Below are 13,490 nucleotides of genomic sequence, written 5' to 3' on the forward strand. Positions count from 1 at the left end.
GAGGCAACAGTGCTAACCACTACACCACCATGTCGCCCCCAAGAAGAAACAGCTGATCTTTATTTGAGATTAATCAGAATCATTTCGTTTATGCATTTATGAAATTGTTGACAAAAGTGACATATTTGACATTTACACAACCAGGTAATTGTTGTAAGATGCTCCCCAGACTTGATTTTTCTTGGTTTCTGCAGTTGGTTTGCACTTTGTTTATCCATCCATCCATCCATCCATCCATCCATCCATCCATCCATTATCTGCAGCCGCTTATCCTGTCCTACAGAGTCGCAGGCAAGCTGGAGCCTATCCCAGCTGATTATGGACAGGAGGCGGGCTACACCCTGGACAAGTTGCCAGGTCATCACAGAGCTGACACAGAGACAAACAACTATTCACACAAGCATACTGTACAAGAGATTTTACATGCAATGAGCGACCAGTACTAGCTAGATATTCCTGCAGCTCCTTTAATGCTGCTAAAGCTTTCTTTGCAGCCTCCATGATAGGTTTTCCTCTTGTCCTTTTGTCAATTTTGCCAGGATGTCCTGTTCTTGATAATGACACTGTGATACCCCATTTTCTCCACTCGCTGATGATAACCTTAAAGGTGTTTGATGGTACAGATCCCATACATACTTTGTAAGCTCTTTGTGGACCATGGCTTCTGCAGTCAGGTCAAACCAAGAAGAAACTCCACACAGAAAGGCCCTCGTCGGCCGCTGGGCTCAAACCAAGGACCTTCTTGCTGTGAAGCGACAGTGCTAACCACTACACCACCATGCCGCCCCCAAGAAGAAACAGCTGATCTTTATTTGAGGTTAATCAGAATCATTTTGTTGATGCATTTATGAAATTGTTGACAAAAGTGACATAATTGACATTTACACAACCAGGTTATTGTTGTAAGCTGCCCCCCAGACTTGATTTTTCTTGGTTTCTGCAGGAGGTGTGCACTTTGTATATCCATCCATCCATTATCTGCAGTCGCTTATCCTGTCCTACAGAGTCGCAGGCAAGCTGGAGTCTATCCCAGCTGACTATGCGCGAGAGGCAGGGTACACCCTGGACAAGTCGCGAGGTCATCACAGGGGTGACACACAGACAAACAACTATTCACACTCACATTCACACCTACGGTCAATTTAGAGCCACCAATTAGCCTAACCTGCATGTCTTTGGACTGTGGGGGAAACCGGAGCACCCGGAGGACACCCACGCAGACACGGGGAGAACATGCAAACTCCATACAGAAAGGCCCTCACTGGCCACTGGGCTCGAACCCAGGACCTTCTTGCTGTGAGGTGACAGTTCTAACCACTACACCACCATGCCGCCCCCAAGAAGAATCAGCTGATCTTTATTTGAGGTTAATCAGAATCATTTTGTTGATGCATTGATGAAATTGTTGACAAAAGTGACATAATTGACATTTACACAACCAGGTTGTTGTTGTTGTTGTAAGCTGCCCCCCAGACTTGATTTTTCTTGGTTTCTGCAGTTGGTGTGCACTTTTTATATCCATCCATTATCTGTAGCCGCTTATCCTGTCCTACAGGGTTGCAGGCAAGCTGGAGCCTATCCCAGCTGACTATGGGCAAGAGGCGGGGTACACCCTGGACAAGTCGCCAGGTCATCGCAGGGCTGACACAGAGACAAACAACCATTCACACCTACAGTCAATTTAGAGCCACCAATTAGCCTAACCTGCATGTCTTTGGACTGTGGGGCAAACCGGAGCACCCGGAGGAAACCCACGCGGACACGGGGAGAGCATGAAAACTCCACACAGAAAGGCCCTCGTCGGCCGCTGGGCTCGAACCCAGGACCTTCTTGCTGTGAGGCGCTACACCACCAAGAAGAAACAGCTGATCTTTACTTAAGGTTAATCAGAATCACTTCGTTGATGCATTTATGAAATTGTTGACATAAGTGACGTAATTGACATTTACACAACCAGGTTGTTGTTGTTGTAAGCTGCCCCCCAGACTTGATTTTTCTTGGTTTCTGCAGTTGGTGTGCACTTTTTATATCTCATCTCATCTCATCTCATCTCATTATCTCTAGCCGCTTTATACTGTTCTACAGGGTCGCAGGCAAGCTGGAGCCTATCCCAGCTGACTATGGGCGAAAGGCGGGGTACACCCTGGACAAGTCGCCAGGTCATCACAGGGCTGACACATAGACACAGACAACCATTCACACTCACATTCACACCTACGGTCAATTTAGAGTCACCAGTTAACCTAACCTGCATGTCTTTGGACTGTGGGGGAAACCGGAGCACCCGGAGGAAACCCACGCGGACACGGGGAGAACATGCAAACTCCACACAGAAAGGCCCTCGCCGGCCCCGGGGCTCGAACCCAGGACCTTCTTGCTGTGAGGCGCTACACCACCAAGAAGAAACAGCTGATCTTTACTTAAGGTTAATCAGAATCACTTCGTTGATGCATTTATGAAATTGTTGACATAAGTGACGTAATTGACATTTACACAACCAGGTTGTTGTTGTTGTAAGCTGCCCCCCAGACTTGATTTTTCTTGGTTTCTGCAGTTGGTGTGCACTTTTTATATCCACTGGATATAAAATATAGAATATAATATTATGTATAACATGATCTGCCATTCATAAGCTTTGGGCCTTTCAGAAATGTCACTGAATAAATAAACAAACCTGCTTGTGTAATATATTCACTTGGAAGAAGGAAAGATTCAGAGTTCCGCTGATGTTTCTTCTATAAAATGATGTATTTAGTAGATATAATATAATATAATATAATATATCTCCATTATCAGTTTTGCTAATGTATTCGCCAATTAATCTTATTTACATTAATAACTCCTCGTGCTGATTGTCTTCTGAACCTCGCGCGCTCCCTCTACTGCCTGCTGCTGTCCAAAAACTTCATGTCTGCTCTTCCTGCTTCTTCTCCTCCTGCTTCTTCAGTGTGTGTGTGTGTGTGTGTATGCGTGTGTGTGTGTGTGTGTGTACTGGGAACCGGACGGACGGATCTCGGGTCATCTGCAGCTGCGGCGCGCGCACGCGAGGGCGCACGAGGAGGCGGAGGGAAAAAAATGGCGGCCATCAACTAGAGCAGGACACACGGGGACAAGTCGAGGAAGAAGATCCGAAATAGTGAGTAAAGCGGAATAAGCGGGTCTAAAACGCAACAATGTGGAGCAAGCCCCGGTGTGTTTGGTGGTCTGTGACGCGCTGACAGTGTGCTTGTGTGTGTGTGTGTTTGTGTTTGTGTGCTTTATTTGGAAATTGAAGCTCGACGTGAAAGACCTGCGAAGCAGCTTCTGTCTGTCTGTCTGTCTGTCTGTCTTTCTGTCTCCTTCTTTATGGTTTGGTTTTGATCAAATGGTGGAGATTTGCTGCGTGCTGGTGTTGGGTGAAGATCTAGAGAAGGTTGAGATGATCCAGAGTATTATTAAAGTGAAGCAGACGAAGAGCTTCCTGTTCAGTTCTTCTTCCAACCCTCTATTTATAAACCTCACTAATGTGTGTGTTTTGTTTAGATCATCTAATGGACCTTTGCTTGAGGTCTTTGGAGAGAGAATTGGTCCAAAAGATCTTTATAGCTTTATTTCACTAGTGTGTGTGTGTGTGTGTGTGTGTGAGTGAGTGAGTGAGGAAGAGAAGAAGGAGAAGCCATTGCGCTTCTTTTCTGCTCTTTCTCTCCTGTGGGATCGTCCATTAAGCGACAGTCAGTGTGGCTGGCATTGCTGCAGCTCCTCTCCACGTCCACACACACTCACTCACACACACACACACACACACACACACACACACACACACACACACACACAGAGTACAAAAAAGCCAATGTTCCTGCTCCCTGACGTTCAGCTTGAACACGATCTGGATGTTTTTCATGCACTCGCTCATGTGGATGGATGGAAGTGGAGGTGAAAAGTGAAGTGTTTGGACTTCCTTCTCTTCCTTTTCCTTCTCCTCCTTCTTCGTCTCTGGCGTCTTTTTGGACGTGCTGTCAGGTACGGCATTATTCTCCGTAAAATGGAGGGAGGTGGATGAGTCTCCGAGGAGAGAAAGAAAGAAAGGAAGGAGGAGGAGTGAGACAGGAGAACAAAGGTTGACTTCTCTTCTCTGGCTTCTACTCTCGCTTGGACGAGGAACCTCACATAGTGAGCTGTTAAAGTAAATATTTTCTTCTTTTGTTTTTCTCAGGGGTTTAAGGTTTGTTTGAGGTTTAGGATGAACTCAGGTTGTTGTTCTCGATGGTTTTGTTCGTGTCTGTGTGTGCTGGAGTAGTAGTTCCTTTTTTGGGGGAGATTTTTTTTGGTGAATAGAAGCTGCGATGGTGGTTGTCACATTCAGCCGTGGATGAGAAGAGAATGTTAATGCCGCCACATTCATGCTAATGTTCTACCAGTAGTGGCCTTCAGACGTTTAGTGAGAAGTTTTCAAAGTTCCTGGTTGTACTTTTGGAGATTTTGAACCTCGATTTGGTTATTTTGAGGTTTCTTCTTGATTTTAAAAACACTTTTTTGAAATGTTTGTGGATCTTAAAGTTCTACCACAGGTTCCTGTTATGTTCTTTATGTCATTGTAACTTATTGGCATGACCATTAGAATGAATTTCAGTGACCTTTTCTTTTCTTGTTGGATGTTTTGAAGTTTTAAGATGATTTTAGCATGTATTAAGATATTAAATTGTTATTTAAATCTTAAAATGTTGTATATGTTTTAGTTTTTCCTAATGGTTAAGCACTTTATATGGTTTTTGTAGATCCACATGCTAATTTTGACATTAGCATGAAAGTTAGCATACATTTTAGTTATTCTTTAGTGTAATGAAAAGTTTTGAAAATTTCTGCTTGTGTTTTGAAACATATTTAAATCTCGAAATGGTGATTTAGGGCATTTTTTTTTAAAGATTGAAACACTTTAATGGAGTTTTTGTTGATATGTTTCCACCTCAGGTTCTCCTTATGTTCTCAGGCTAATTTTAAAATATTAGCATGGCTTTTATTGTCCTTTCCAAATCTAGAAAGCTGTTGTGAAGTTCCTGCTTGAGTTCTGCACATGTTTAATATTTCATGAAGATTTTAAATATCAAAATATGTTTCTTGTTTGGTTTCTAGGATTAGAAAGACATTGTTCTCATTATATTCTGTGGTTGATGTGGTGTGAACATGGATTGCATTTATTTATTACACATTTATTACGCTGTATTTAACAGGAAATAACAAGTTCATGTTTCAAATATTTATTGCGAATGAAATTATAGACAAAAATACAATGTAATAATTTAACAGTGTGGTTTTACAGCTTCACAGATTCTTTATTTTTATCTTTTCTTTTATCTCTTCATTCCCCTGTCTTTGCCAGATAATGTGAATGACTGAAGGTGTGTGTGTGCGTGTGCGTGTGTGTGCGCGCTTGTTTCTGCAATAACTCCAGCCAGTGTAGAAACCTGCTGACACTGAGATCACTGCGACAACTGAGGAGGACGAGCTTTTAAAATTCAAAATGGAGGATGTGTGTGTGTGTGTGTGTGTGTGTGTGTGTGTGTGTGTGTGTGTGTGTGTGTGTGAAAGCTAAAACTGACTTTTACACATGAAACTTGATGCATGTGCTCAACTTGGTTTGTCTGATGAACATGGAATTGAGATCAAGGAGTTTCGAGGTGTTCTGTAATGTCGGATTTCGGGTTTAGATATCTGTGCTGTTACTTTGTAGCACAGCTGAGTGAAAACCCAGTGTCTGATCCAGGCTTGATACGTGTTTACACTTAAAAATGTTGTAGTGTTGTCCATCTAAATTGAACTTGTCAGCATACACACAATGCGCTTCTGTATGGTGTGTGTTTGTGTCTTGTCAGCATAACTTCATTCTGCCAACCTGCCAGTCCAGTTTGAACATGTTCTTCTGCAGCGTTTTCATGTCCCTCACTTGTGTTTATGTAAATGTGGAATTTGAGTATAAGGCACAAAAACTGAATCAAGATATTAGAACATCTAATGAGCGAGCGTTCTTCCTGTGTGAGGTGTAAAAATGGATACACAGAAATGAGATGTGATATGGTTTTTTAGACGTGGGTATAAAAGAGTGTGCATTTGGCAGATATCACAGTTTGCAAATGATTTTTTTTCTTCCTAATCCTTGAACATTTATGGTTCTGAGATATATTTTTGGGCCACCTTGCATGTGCAGCATGTTGACATCGAAACAAAAATCATCTACATGTTGTTTTGTATACATAAGATGTTGACGTTTGTGATTTAGGTCATAGGTAAGGTTTCCTTCTGATGACTCTTCCATGCAGATCATGTTTATGAAATCAATGCTGCAGCGTAGAACAGTGCACCACCACTCATGTGTCAGCAAAACCTTCATGCAAGTCCTTAAGTCCTTCGTGTCATTTGTCTCTTTTGCTTTGCCTTTTTGTCCAGCATATAGGCAACTCTTTCTGAGAGTCTTCTTGGTCTTCTAGATCTTATCTTGACTTCTATATGTCCGCTTAACTGCCAGTTCTTCATGACGTTTTGGACAGTGGAAACCATGAGCTTGAAGTACTTCAGTATCTTTTTCTAGCCTTCCTCTGCTTTGTAACTTCCTTTTCAGAGCCTCAGTCAACTGCTCAGACAAGCCAGTGGTTGATGAGTGTTTGCACCAGGTTTGAAGAGTCAGAGAATTTATTACGCTTTGGACTTGTCCTCAGCTGACAAGTCCTAATTGACCTGAGAAATGATTTAAAACAAGTAAATTATTTTTTCTATTTTTTAAGGTCATCAGATATAAAGTAACAATCTATTAAAGTTTGCAGAAAATGTTTATCGTGATTATATAGTTTGCTACAGGGGTCGTTTACGTCTTTTCATTTCACAAATCAATAAAATATGTGTTTGCTTATGCATACAATTATATATCAACTATAAACAGCTATTCTGTCACCAATTGTTTTTTTTTCTTTCTCTCTTGAGAGAAAACACAAAGTGTAAAGTGTGAAGACTTTCCCATGTCGAAAATATTAAAGTTAAAGCTTTACCTCTGACTGTTGCAAAGCGCCAATACTGGAGACTCTTTCGTTAAATGTTAAGTAAACTTATCCTTAGAGAAAGCTTCTCATATCAATAATTACACAGTTTTTGTGAATGCAGATTTGGAGCGTACAAGTCGCTGAGAATGACCTGTAACTATAGAAATGATAATACTCTAATAAGAATAAGCACATTTATTATAAATCTGCGATTTGCAGCTACACAATTGTCAGAGCTTCTGTTATCGAAAATTATATAACAATTAGTTCCGGTCCACTAATGTGATTGGTCGAGCTGATATTTCACGATAACAGTATCTGGATGTTTGACTGCATGTATCACACTGCTTGTCACGTAAAACTCCACTCTGTGCTTCAGTGTTCCCGAAAAACTTTCCTTAACATCAGTCATATTGTCTGACGTTGGGCAGATCTATGTCAGACATTTTCAGACCTTGTCAGACAATTTTAGCTTTGTGTAAAATGAATGAAAACAAGCAAGAAAATCAAGGACTATTATTTATTCCACAGTGTCCTATTCGACAATGTCCTTTCCAGCACATTGAAACGGTCAGTTACTGATGATATTTTTTGTATCAGTTTATCACTGAACACATCAAAGCTCATTTCTGAATTTCTCAAGCAGACGGTTGTTAGTTTCCTCATCCTGCTCATCAAAGCTCTCATAGCCTGCATCAAGATCAGGCCTCCCAACTCGCCATGCCTCTTGAAAACGACAACATGGCTGCTTACCCCCCTTCAGAATTGACAGATGTTTTCCTTTTGAAAGCAACTTGCCATTTGATGGTGTCCGATTTTGCATTTTTTCCAAAAAACCAATGCACGCTTTTACCGGCCGCATTCAGCATGGACATTTTGACAGCGAGCAACCAAAGGAGGTAGTAAGGCGACTTTTGATTGGATAAAGGGAGAGGCCTCAATAGACAGACCAATCAGAGCCATCCATACAGTGACAAGGTAAACAAATATGGCGCGAATGCATTCGGACAGCATATTGATCGATAACGTATCTTCTCAATGAACTAAGTAGGTCGCTGCGAGAAAACTCTGTGCACCATTGACGTGTATTTAAGGTATGTGAAACCACGTAGAGACATCGATGCATGGAGTATTAGAACTTTGTTTATTAAGTTGCGATAAATACGATATTTGTGAGTGTTTTTTTCTCACGTTAAATTCAGGCATGTTTTAGATTTGGATGTTTATATTAGTCAGTCCCCCCAGGATTTCGCGGGCCTTTTTTGTGATTGTTGCGGGCTAAAATGTCTGATGTTGCGGGGGGTTTTCCAAAAAATTGTGATGAAACTTGCGGTGTTTTTTAGGTTTTTGTTGCGATTACATTGCGGGAGGAAGTGAAAGTTGCGAGAAACTGTTGCGATTTTCTCTTTTTGTGATTAAAATTGAGTGATATGTTAAATATTAAGTTATTACTGAAAAACTATTGATTAAAAAAACAAAGACACTGAGAAATGGTCCTATAAACAACTTTACCAATATAAAAGATTACCAGGACTACAAAAATGCAGAAAAATAGGCTTTACTTATCCAAATGCACCTGTTGGTTCAAAAGTTAAAGTGCAGAGAACCTCACAGCACAACATGAAGTTACCTTAAAATATAATATAAATGCCTCAGCTTTCATGTAAGAAAAAAAAAAACTATTAATACTAGTACTGTGTGCAGGCAGTCTCTCCTGAAGACTAAATTAAACAATAATTATAAACTAATAAAATAAATGGCTCAGGCTTCATAGAAGAAAAAAAACAATTTGAACAGAATCTCACAGTATGATGCTGAAGCTGCCTAAACAATGGAAAATAAAATACTATTTTGGCAAAAATGTTGGCATCCATTAATTTCTTGTATTAAGTAAAAAAATAATATAAAGTGCACACAGTCCTTCACTGTAAACATAACGCTCTTTCAGTAACAGAATTTAAGCCTACATAAACACTGACTCTCACACCATGCAATGTTGCCAGATATTGCTGATGTTTTCCAGCCCAAAATATGTTCAAAACCCGCCAAAATGCACTTAGGCGGGAAACCGCCCAATCTGGCAACACTGCGCACATGCTGCTTCTCTTGAACGTATACACAGAAGTAAGGCGGAAGGTAGTTTGTCGACGTCACCTCAAGACGACGCCACCGATTGGTCAAATTTGTGGGAAAGTTGCGGTGATTGGATATAATTGCAACACTGCCCTGAATTCGCGGGGATTGGTTGAATTTGCGTTGAAGTTGCAAATCGCAACATCGCGAAATCCTGGAGGGTCTGATTAGTAATTACAATAGCTATCGGTCAGGTTGACTGACGTTTATGTTAATTACGTAGGACAACTGAATTTTTCGTCTGTCATGACCGGTGTCCGATGATATTTCGGGAACACTGGCTACTTTGAATCAATTATCACGGTAGTTTTAGCAACATCATCAGTGGACATGGCAAATTATACATTTCAGGACTATACCTTTTGACTACTGAAAATCATTACATCGCTGGATAGGACACGTAACTAGACTGCTAAAGTGACAGAATGCACACCAAGGAGGTGGACAAGACCAAGAAGGAGACCAAAAACAAGATGGACTTCTGGGACCACTGTGGACTAGGTTGGGCTGCAGTCAGGATGGCTATAGGCAGGCTGGGGAGAGGTTCCTCCTTCAGGAGAGAAACAAACCTTAGATTGATTGACCTTTAATGGGAATGAATAAATCGTTATGAGCTAGCTAGCTGACGTGCTGGCTTCTTTGGGGTCTATTTCTGCTTGCAGAGCGAAAATAACCAGAACATTTGGCCATAGGTGTCCCAAACAACACACATTAATTTCTTGTTTATAGAACTGTTATATAAAAGCAAGATCAAACTCGAGGTCGTGGTGTTATACTGAATATCAGCACGGCGGTGATTAGCTACAGCACTCCGAATCACAGCCGTGCTGATATTAAGTAGAACAGCACTCCCTCTCGTGCGATACTGATTAATTAATCAAAACCTTCTGAGAATCAGTATTCAGAATTCAACAGCACAGTGGGATAACCAATCATGACCACTGTTATGGTCTGAGTAAAACTGCTATCTTTAAACATGAGTTCTTAAACAAACCACTTTATTTGACTGGGTTCTTTGAGCACTATGACCACTGTAGATGTGTGAGTGTTTTAATGGATCATGATATTGGTGTGAATACTACGACTACTGCTGACAATAATAATAATAATAATAATAATAATAAATTGATCATTAAAATGACCAATGCACTGTTTTAAATTCAAATCATAATAATGGTGTGCATCCCAGTGTCAGGGTCATGGTCGAATGCTTCAATTATTACCACTCAAAATCATAACAGTAAAATATGAGGCTGACTGCAGTGGTGTGTGTTTATCTGATTTAGTGGTTTGAGGTACTGCCAGATGCAGTAACACATTTGTCACTGTAACTGAGAAACTCTTTACAGTGCATGTGAAGTTCAACTTTGACATTACTCCATTCCCCTCCTGAAGGGTTCTTTAGCGCTTTGCCATTTTGGAGGAAACCTTAATCCAACAAGGGTCTCCTTTTGAGAAATGGTTCCAGTTAGAACCTATTTTGAAACACTTGGAACCCTTTTTTCTAACAGTGCATAATTTGGTTTCAGACATAGTGTGTGTGTGTGTGTGTGTGTGTGTGTGTGTGTGTGTGTGTGTGTGTGTGTGTGTGTGTGTAATAAATGATGTCGTACACAGTGTGTATGTGTTACTGTCTCTCTGTCACTCTGGCGCTCTTTGATGACATCATTCTGCTCTGCTTCAGGATGTTAAACAGAGATGGGAGGTGATGGAAACACATGACTGTTCTTTTGTGTGTGTGGTGTGTGTATGTGTGAGGCCTGGAAAAGCTAAAAGCTGTGTTATGTAACAGAGTCCTAGCCATAGGTTCACTTTCAGTGTTGACCCACTTGTTCACCAATCCATAAACAACCACAGACAGATAGTAGATCTATAGAATATGCATTCTGAATCTATGTGTAGCATCATGCTAACCCTTTCACACTCTCATTCAGTTATGGTTACAGCTCTGTTTGGTTTTTGCTTCAGAAAGAAAAATGAAGTGGGTCTAGCACTGAAGCGATTTCTCCAGAAATGACAATAAATATATTTCTACACAGCTGTGTGCAGTTCTGCATGACACAGAGGAATAAAGACCATGAATTTGTATAGCACAGGAAGAATGTAGTAGTTATGATGTAAGAGTTTGCTCACTTTATTTAAACTTTACCTGAACTCTAAAGCGTAGTGTTTAAATAATATCCTCCTGGACCCAGAGTATGATTATACAGATTTGATGTGATTGTACAAATTTCTCAACAAATTCACATTTTTCGATTGAAAACACTGACTCCACTTTTGCATAAAACTAATTTGGGGGCAGGACTATATATATATATGAGCTCAGCTTGTGAAGTCATTAAATAAAACTTAATCTCTTGATCCTTTCACAACCCACTATGCAAATATATGTAAATTATTACAGAATAACAACATGGTGACCAGAAACATTTAGTTTCAGAAACTGTGGGCTAAGCTAGCATAGGTTATAAGGTTATTTTAACTAGCTAAGCTGGCAAAATAAGTCTAAACATTTGCAATAAAATATTGTGATATATTTACAGGTAATTACTGTATTGTGTTTACAATACATGCACTGTATTTCCAAGAACATACTATAAGTTTAAAATAAAATATAATACACTACATCTGCAATTAACAATTGAGACAGGATACAGTTGCTCAAAGACATGCTCGAGAAAACTCGTACTAAAAGATGATTTGCTTTACTAAACAAAAAGTGTTTGCCAGCATATAAACTTAAACTCGGAGGATTCGTTTTCGCCTAATACTTTGCTAAAATAAAGGTCACAAAAACGATCCACTAATTTTCTGATGTTGACACAAAGAGAATTTTTAACACTGTTGCTCCTGCCAAAAACATCAGATGTCCCACTATGCACTGCATTTTCTGCTTTTTTTTTTTTTTACTGTAAATCAGTGCACTGCTCAAACTGCCAGCTATTTATCCACTAAAGTAATATAAAAATATTTTGCTGTACATTTACAGCAATTATTCCAATGTAGTTGTCTTGATATTATATTCTAACAGGTTTTGTTGTTAAATAAATCCATGTGAAAATGAGTACATACAGTACTGTGCAGAAGTCTTAGGCACATGCAATGAAATGCTGTAGAGCAAAGATGCCTTCAAAAATAATTAAATTAAATATTTCTACATTTAAAGAATACTATAAAGATCAGCAAGCAGTATCCATCCATCCATTATCTGTAGCTGCTTATCCTGTAATGCATGAAAAAAAAGTCAGTGTTTGGTGTGACAACCCTTTGCTTAAAAAAATAGCAGTCTCAGGTGTGGCTAGTGCAGTTTTATAAGGAAATGAGCTGTATGTTTTACATTACAAGCATTTAGCAGAAGCTCTTATCCAGAGCAACATACAACATACCCAGAGTAGTCAAGGGTTAGGTGCTTTGCTCAAGGGCATTTCAGCCATTCCTGCTAGTCCGGGGAATCAAACCGGCAACCTTTTGATCCCAAAGCTGCCTCTCTAACCAGTAAGCTATGGTTTCATTGATCATCTTACAGAATCAGCCATAGTTCTTCTGGACACTTTGACTGTCACACTTCCTTCTTAATTTTGCAGCAAAACCCAGGAGCCTTCATGATGTTTTTGTCTGAAAAGTGGTCTTTTATGTAATATGCTGCTTTCTTTACAGACATACAAACGTTTTTCTGTAACATTTAATTTTGTGCTAGAAAACTAATGTTTGGAAAGCAAATGTGTTTTTGTACTGGTTCTATAATGTAGAAGTCAAAAATAAAAGCTCATAAAGTTTGTGTTAAAAAAAATTAGGGTGCCTAAACCTTTTGCACAGTACTGTAAATCAAGACATCCCACCTTTGCATAATCTGAGTGAAATTACTGGCAGTTAGCTGACCACTATGGTACACTATATGGCCAAAAGTTTGAACACCTAACCATGACACCCATATGTGGGTTTTTCCCAAACTGTTGCAAAAAATCTGGAAGCACACATGATGTCTTTGGCATTACAATTTCACTTTACTGGAACTAAGAGGCCCAAATCTGTGCTCGCTTTACAAGGTCCCTGTGCACAAGTCGAGCTCCATGGTTTGACGAGGTTGGAGTGGAAGAACTCGAGTGGCTGCACAGAGTCCTGATCTCAACCCCATTGAGCACTTTCAGAATGAACTGGAATACCGACTACACCCCAGGCCTCCCCACCGGACATCAGTGCCTGACCTTATTAATGCTCTTGTGGCTGAATGAGTACATTCCCACAGCCAAAATCTAGCTTTCTCAGAAGGTTGGAGGTTCTTATAACAGCAAAGAAAGAACAACTTTATTCATCATCCTCTCTACATTTAACCCATCTGAAGCAGTGAAC

The 13,490-nt window shown here is 40.1% G+C and overlaps 1 protein-coding gene across 4 annotated transcripts in view; it reads left to right on the top strand.

The window, feature by feature from the left end:
• Positions 1-2,943: 2,943 nt before the first annotated feature.
• The window catches only part of znf462 (zinc finger protein 462), a 78,068-nt gene continuing 67,521 nt past the window's right edge, over positions 2,944-13,490 (top strand). The window contains exon 1 of one of the 4 annotated variants that reach the window (XM_060936018.1): positions 2,944-3,136. The gene's annotated coding sequence lies outside the window, so the exon portion shown is untranslated. Of the gene's footprint in view, positions 3,137-3,808; positions 4,163-13,490 lie in introns of those variants that run through there. The other 3 variants (XM_060936015.1, XM_060936017.1, XM_060936016.1) reach the window with 3 other exon arrangements.

The sequence above is a fragment of the Neoarius graeffei genome, chromosome 12 (genome assembly GCF_027579695.1).
Source record: "Neoarius graeffei isolate fNeoGra1 chromosome 12, fNeoGra1.pri, whole genome shotgun sequence".
In the NCBI taxonomy this organism is placed as follows: domain Eukaryota; kingdom Metazoa; phylum Chordata; class Actinopteri; order Siluriformes; family Ariidae; genus Neoarius; species Neoarius graeffei.